Below are 8,569 nucleotides of genomic sequence, written 5' to 3' on the forward strand. Positions count from 1 at the left end.
TTATTTATATAAGTGACACTATTTTTGTAGCTGTTTCCAGAATTTCAAAAGTTAATTTGCCAATAATTTTTACATTTCACATACGAAAAAAAAAAAAATTATTTCGTGCATTACATTAATGTTAGGGAGTCATTCATTCAGCATTTTTATGTATTTACATCCATAAGGTCAATTAATCAGAAATATTTCCTGACTAAATCATATTATCCTCAAAGTTTATGTAAAGTATATGTTCTTATTCTATTACAAGATTATTCTTATTATTCTTTTAGAATATTATAATATTCTATTTATAACAATTTATTGAAATGAGTTTCATATATGTTATCTTTTTTTCCATTCAAATTTGAATTGTCTGAAGCAAAATTTATAAACAATTGTCAAAGTAGTTGGTAATGTATATTATTAAACAAGAATATTTTTAGTTTTAAATTTAACTGAGTTTGGAGTTAAAAATTTAATAAATTCATACCAATATTAAAATGGATAGTCAATAAATTCATAGCAGTTATTCAGAATACACATAGTTATTAGTTTGAATTATTAAATTACAAAATCAGTTTTTACCCATTGGGTCCACTTTTCAAACTTCAACTGACATTACAACTCTCCAATATATGTGTTATATAATATATATGTATTGTTACAAAAGTCATATGTTTGAAATGTACTTTTCTTGAAAATGAGTAAAATCTACTATCAATAACCGTACTTGAGAACATCTCCGGCACATCCTTGAGAAAAAATGTCTTTATTTTATGGCCGTGAAAAGTCATTGGGTGCAATAAACCAAATACAAACCTCTATTCGACATCAATAAAATTTGTGCTTTGATGGTTTATATCAAAACTACCAGCAAATCTTTCAAAACTGGATTTAATAATTGAACTCAATAAATCTATACTTAAAACCATCTTATTACCTCTAGCTTCAGATATTGAGTTCGTTGATTTCAAAAGGCAAATTTACCAAAAATTAATCTAACTTAATGCTCCCACGATATTAAGATATTTTACAATCAACTAAATCTTAATGCTTTTATGTCTTTAATCTAAACAACTTACAAATCTTAAGAATTTGAAGCTGACTTTACAAAAAGTTTAAGAAATCAGACTCTAAGTCCCCTTTAACCTTCTGGGTCGAGTTATCGAGCTTAATTAAATTGATTTAAACTAACTTTTCTGCAAAGCTAAGGCACTAAACGAAAGTCTATGAATAGCTAACTCAGGTCATGCCTGTCTCGTTTGAATTGAATATTCAATGAGTAAGGTGTCGGTAATTTGATTTTCGTTAGGTCTAGATGGAGTTTTCGAATGCATACTTCGGTATTCAGTCGATGCTTTATCGCTTGACACATCGACTTTTGGAATGAATTATTTATGATTCGTTCGATGACAGAAATTAATAGAGGATTTTGTAAATTTTCCGCTATTCCAAAAGTTTATTAGAAGATCTTAACTAATCATTTGCTACATTTGTTTAGTTCAATAATTTCTCCCTACCAACATGGATTATGAATGGGAGATCCATTATTACTTATCTGCCCGAGTATGCCTCGTTTGCTATCAAAGAATTGGTTAATAACGAAAGAACTGGTTTTATAAATATAGATTTTACCAAAGCTTTCGGCTCCGTTAATTATTCCCTTAATCTTATTGGATGCCCAATTAATTTGTTATGCTAGATATCAAGCCATTTAAACCAAGGCGCCCAAATATTTTATCTAATAATTTTGTTATTACTACGAGTTACTTCTCGTGTTCTCCAGGGTAGTTATCTCAGCTCTTCACTTTTAACACAATCTCCGGAACTAATATACGCAAATTATGTTAAATTATGCCTACATACAAACAATATCGAGTGGCAAGCAATATCTTGATGCTTTTCAGTTATGATGTATGTGAATTTGATAGAGTTAAACTGTTTTGTTTTTGTCCTTCCATAGAGTCAATCCGTATTTGCCCTCTCTCTTAATGAACGGTAAATATTTGGATAGAATGACTGCTGTTGTTGAGATACTCGCTACTCATACTTAATTCATTAATTTGGTGTCTTTTCAATATATGTTGTCTTTTATATATATATTATATGTATAAACAAAATAAAACATAGTAATGACAACGGCGAATATATGTATTTACATATATCCTCTCCATTTATGACCTAAATAAAATAAAAATCGATGAATACCAAAGCATTCATCTCGATCTAAAAATCAAGCAAAATATAATCTAATTATTACATCTATAACTTTCAAGCAAATAATAATTATTAATTCTATTATCTCAACTTTATAATATTTACAAAAGTTAATAACTAGATAAACTGAATTTGTTTGTATTCATTTAACCAAAAATCTGTGGATACAAAGGATTCCTTTCATTAAATCATATTTAAAATTTATAATCTATATAAATCATGACATGTATGTACGTATGCATAACGTATACAAATGAAACACCTAGTTTTCAAAAAATAAAGTTGATTAAGAGAAAAAAATATATACTTTTAAAAATTAACTAAAACTTTTTTATTGCCTTTTTGCCTTAGTAAGTAAATAAATTAAAAGCTTTACAAATGTTAAATGTTCAAATTAATAAAATGCTCAGAAGATCCTTTTTGTTAATATCTATATCTACATGTTATTTGTAATTCCTTGTAATTCCCGCTACCCATTGGGCAGAACTTTGTGCCGGCAGGAAATGTATGTAACAGGTAGAAGGAGGCATCTCCGACCCTGTAAAGTATATACATATATTCTTGATCAGCGTCAACAGCCGAGACGATCTAGCTATACCCGTCTGTCCGTCTGACTGCCTGTCTGTTCGTATGAACACGTAGATCTTAGAGACTATAAGAGATAGAGCTATTAATAATTAATTTGCATGCAGATCAAGTTTGTTTCAAATATTTGCCACGCCCACTTCCGCCCCGCAAATTGACAAAAATCGAATAACAAGCGTAATTTTAAAGGTAGAGTCGTACATATATATATATATATATATACAGAAATAAATATAGTTATGATTCCTGAAAATTTGGTTGCGATTAGATAAAATTGTCAAAGTTATTAAAGAAATACTTTTGTATGGGCAAAAACGCCTACTTACTGGGGTCTTAGTTACTTTGGCTGACAATCTGGTATATTGTGCAATCTATGGTATATTTTGAGTGTGGTACTACATCGACATACCAAATACATAATTTGCTATTTTTCACTATTCCATATTATATTTGGTATATTTTGAGAATAATACCGCAATATTTTACTTTTATTCCAAATGGGTAGCGGGTCGAGCACACTTGACTGTAGCTTTCTTGGTTGTTTTTTAATATGCGCCGAACTCTACTAACTCTAGCTTTACGCTTGTTATTCGATTTTTATACCCGCTACCCATAGGGTAGAAGGGTATAATAACTTTGTGCCAACATGAAATGTATGTAACAGGTAGAAGAAGGCATCTCCGACCCTATGAAGTATATATATTTTTGACCCTTTATAGGGTCGGAGATGCCTTCTTCTACCTGTTACATACATTTCCTACCGGCACATAGTTATAATGCCCTTCTACCCTATGGGTAGCGGGTATAAAATCGAATAACAAGCGTAAAGCTAGAGTTAGTAGTTATGATTCCTGATGATGATTATGAATTTGGTTGCGATCAGATAAAACAAGTAAGAAAGCTACAGTCGAGTGTACTCGACTGTGAGATACCCGCTACCCATTTTGAATAAAAGAAATGAATTTTCGGTATTATTCTCAAAATATACCAAATATACTGCAAAAATACTAAAAATACCAAATGGTATATGTGGTATATCGATATAGTACCGCATTTAAAATATACCATAGATAGCTCAATATACCAGATTGTCAGCCAAAGCAAGACCCCTAGTAAGTGGGCGTTTTGCCTATATAAAAGTATTTCTTTAATAACTTCGACAATTTTTATCTGATCGCAACCAAATTTTTAGGAATCATAACTACTATAGTAATTATTGTACATACCAAAATTCGCAACTCTAGCTTTAAAATTACGCTTGTTATTCGATTTTTTGATTTTCGGGGCGGAGGTGGGCGTGGCAAAATTTGAAACAAACTTGATCTGCGTGCAAACATAACAAATGCTGTCGAAAAAATTATAGCTCTATCTCTTATAGTCTCTGAGATCTAGGTGTTCATACGGACAGACGGACGGACACACAGACACACAGACGGACAGACGGACATGGCTATATCGTCTCGGCTGTTGACGCTGATCAAGAATATATATACTTTATAGGGTCGGAGATGCCTCCTTCTACCTGTTACATACATTTCCTGTCGGCACAAAGTTATAATACCCTTCTACCCTATGGGTAGCGGGTATAAATAGTCGAAGTTATTAAAGAAATACTTTTGTATGGGCAAAAACGCCTACTTACTAGGGGTCTTAGTTGCTTTGGCTGACAATCTGGTATATTGGGCCGTAGCTTTCTTACTTGTTTAATATAATAATTAATATACACATATTAAGCGCTATGTTTAGTTAAAAATGCCTTAGAACCAAAAGAGTCTACTAAAAAACGAGGACTGTTAAATGATGCCACCAGCATAGTAGGCCTCAAAAAAATGAATCCGTACTGTCTTCCAAGATCATGCTGCTTAAGCAGAGTGAGAGACTGATGTGTATGAACAGTCTGTAATAACATTCGTAGAAGTTTGACCTGCATACACAACTCATCTCTTCAAGATTGTAAATGTGTCGGAATATGGATTCTCACACCAGAGAGACGTCTGAGCCATCATTTTGCACATAACACTCTATGCGGCCAAAGTTATTAATAGTTTAATATTCTTTTTATTATATATTCTGCGGTTGTAAGCATACGAGGAAATTGAAATCATTGCTTTTCTTCGACAAGAATAATTCACTTGAAGAAAGCACCAAGTTACCAGACCAATCAAATAAACCAAATTCGATTGAAGTAAAGAAACGTAAAGAAAACAAGTTAATATTAAAGTTATTATGATTCAAAGTATTGTCTTATAGCATATTTCCACTGCACCAAAAAGCCTCGGGTTTTTCGGTTATGTTCAGGTCGAATGTTACGTTCGCCCCAATATTTTAGAAACGGAGCTCACCAAAAATTGATAATAAAAATGCGTGCAAAGTTATGCAAATTGCATTACTGATTTTAAAAAGACATTATGCTTCAAAGCACCACACTCAAAACTTACCATTGCTCATTTTTTGTGGAAACAGGACATTGGAAAGTACTAACCATATTTTAACGGCCACTCCAATTTTTTCGTTGCGGAGAATGTATATTTTGAACATAATTTGTTTCACCTAAAAACCTATGAACTTATTGTATGATCATTGATAACTGCAATCATCGGCAAGAGTCTTTTTTGATTATACCGCAATTGTTCAAATTTTGACTATACACTCAGACTTTTAAAAAAATATTAATTATTATTAATTTTAACTTATATTTTGCGATGCAATATCTTCACCATTGATTGATATCATTATCATGAATTATTGATTAAAACGGCTTCAACGTTTCATGAAGTTAATATTGCTCGCCTATAAATATAAGGAATCTCAGGAACCATTTTAACTTGGCCAATCATAAATGATTCCTTTTTGGAATTCAAATGTTGAAAATACTTCGTCATTATTTTGCAAATCGTACAATGCATGTACACTTTACATTTTCGCCCACTTTGTTTAATAATTCTACAACTATAAAAATTGATGGAAAATCTCTAGCTAAAATAATAATATCTTCCATTAGACAAAAGAACTTTATATAAGTATAAAGATAAGATAACGCATGCAGGAGCAATAGGATGTAGAGTCACAACGGCCTCTGTTGTGAACCGTATGATGGAGAAAGAAGAGTACTGGTCAACGGTATGCAGCTATGCAGAGAAAGTGACCACCGCACTACGGACTCTAGAGAGGGAACGTACCCGCAGGCGAAGTGGAGGGGAGTGAGCTCCCGTCAAGGTCTCGTGAAGCAATACCTCACGGCAGTACCACGAGAATCTCCTTGACTGTTTATTTCTTTCTTTCGTTCTATCTTCTATCCATTGCTTTAATTTATGTTACATTTATTATTATATCTAGTTTATATCGAATAAAAAAAACAATACAATTTTTATTCTTTTAAAATGTTTTAATTTTTGTAAGCAAAAGGAAGTACGCGTATGTAATTCCCATTTCAACAAGGCAACGTAGCCGTTCACTGTTTCAACGCTGCTAAATCATTTTTCCGTCCAGAATTATACCAATTTTGGATTGGTCTTCCGTATACCTTTTATTGTATACATACATGGAATGCTAGAATTCACAGTTCTCGCCACTAAAATACCAACAATTGCAAACGATTGAAAATCTACTCCAGAAGTTCCATATGGATTAAAAAATAATAATAATGTGAATATAGAAACATATTTATTTTTAAATTAAATAAACAGTAATTTAACTAAAGTCGACTTTTCATATGGGCAGTCATATATTTGGGCATGCAAACTCGTATATACTTTATATGATCGGAGATGTGCCTTCATTGAGTTACACACTTATTTACTTATTGGCACAAAGTTAAAAAATTATTGAGACATCAATTGAGCAAGGAATTTTTGATTTTATTTTTTATTTTCTTATTTATTATAAAAAAAATAGCTCAGTAATGAAATCTTGTTTTATGATGATAATTACTAAATACAAATCAAATCCACTTATGATTGGCTTAAAATATTAAATTCTTTAATAATAATTCGTATGCTCATACACCTTATGCATTACAGGTCGCTATTTTAGCCGTAATCTTTAGGGGTAATCTTTTTCGAATGGATACACACTGTCGTTTAAAGTAGTCGGCTTAACAGAGTTGACCGCTAAGGAAGGTTTCATTATATTTATGGAGTCGAAGATGCTTCCTTCTGTCTTCTTTAATAAAAATGTTTAAATGAAGATCATTAGGTATTATAATGTAAATTATAGTTATAAAGTATTTTTAAATACTTTTATTTCGGAATATTTTAGCGCTAAAGTCGTTTCCCTGGTGTAATTCACGCGTAGCATTTGCTCGGCTGTAGCCTTTCTTTCTTATTTGTGTTTAAAGATACGATTGTAACTTTGTCGTTACTCAATAAAAATATAACTCAAATGAACTTTGTGTACTTTCATTTATTAAACCCAATCAAGCAATATTTTTGTGAACTGTAATTTTTTCTGTCACAAATGAACAATGAGACGTTTGTGCGCTTATCGAGACGAGAACATCGTTTTTGCTTTCAAACAAATTTGAATTCACGATTAAAGTTGTTTCTTATCAGGAGGAAATAAAAGCAATTAGTTCATATTTATATGTGTACAATATTGTTTTATACACTAAGTATAATTAGCCCCTCCTACATAGTAGTATGTTATTTATGCATGTACTTAAAATGTATTATACTAAATTGCTATACTGTTAATATTAGAATAGTTATGGAAAAAGCTTATAGAAACGTATATTTTATTCAAAGAGCTGTTAAAAAATTATAAAACAAACTTAATCTACACCTTCGAAATTTATGGCCTTTTAACAGAGACTCACACAGGTAGCTACATAGTATATATATATTGTCTAGGCTGTTGACTCTGATTAAGAATGCAGTGAAAGTTTCCTTACGGTAAATCTTCATTAGCCAGATTGCCAACAATTAAGCACTGGCATCTACAATTTTGTTATAAAAATAAATTCTTGAATAGCTTCTAAGTTTTTTTATGTAATAACAACCAAATCATATAGTAATCATCAGTTTTTAGTTTTTAGTTATTATTGTGTCTACTCAAAAGTCGATCAAGTGTACATCAATAACAAGAGTTGTAAAAAAGTTCCTTAAATCTTTTTTAATCTTTGAGAGCTACACGAACAGACGGCCATGGTTATGGTTGCTGATCAGGACTTTATATAATTCAGAGTCTTAGATGCCTCCTTTTACCTTTAACATACTTTTTCTAATGGTACACACTTATAATCGCCTTCTACTCCTACTCCTTATTGTCCTGTTTGAAGTGTGTTATTGAACTTATTTGTTCCCTCCTCCCTTAGAGGACACCCTATTAACCGGATATTCCATTTAGCGGACACTTTTCCTTTGGTTTATGTTATTGCTTTTAGAGTACTGTCAAATTGTTTAAGCGGATACTGACCTTGAGCGAACAAAAATGTCTCGACTATCAGACTATGAGAGCATGGCGGTGAGAATTTTCACTGTACTTACACTGAAGTCTACGCAATGAAATTATATATACCGAAATCTCTATTTTAAGATGTGTTGGTAAATAATGAAATACTGAGCTGGGCTCTAATGCTTTGAATGTGGTCTCAGTGTCTGCCGTATTATCAACAAATCTCTGCATGAGAGCAACGTCGGCCGCGTGAGAACTCAGAGTTTAGAAAAATTTAAGGCCCCTGGTGCGTACCTCCCTCTCACCATATATATGTAAGTAGTTGTGTTTATATTTACATGTATTTGATGTGGGTGTGCTTGTGGAGTATATTATATGCACATACATATACATA

The 8,569-nt window shown here is 31.8% G+C and overlaps 1 long non-coding RNA gene across 1 annotated transcript; it reads right to left on the bottom strand.

The window, feature by feature from the left end:
• Positions 1-6,685: 6,685 nt before the first annotated feature.
• Positions 6,686-8,486, bottom strand: LOC133846971 (uncharacterized). The gene is made up of 2 exons (XR_009895101.1): positions 7,021-8,486; positions 6,686-6,942 (listed from the first exon to the last, which is right to left on the bottom strand). It is a non-coding gene; the product is annotated as an uncharacterized LOC133846971 (long non-coding RNA).
• Between the last annotated feature and the right edge of the window lie 83 nt (positions 8,487-8,569).

Source organism: Drosophila sulfurigaster, chromosome 4 (genome assembly GCF_023558435.1).
Source record: "Drosophila sulfurigaster albostrigata strain 15112-1811.04 chromosome 4, ASM2355843v2, whole genome shotgun sequence".
In the NCBI taxonomy this organism is placed as follows: domain Eukaryota; kingdom Metazoa; phylum Arthropoda; class Insecta; order Diptera; family Drosophilidae; genus Drosophila; species Drosophila sulfurigaster.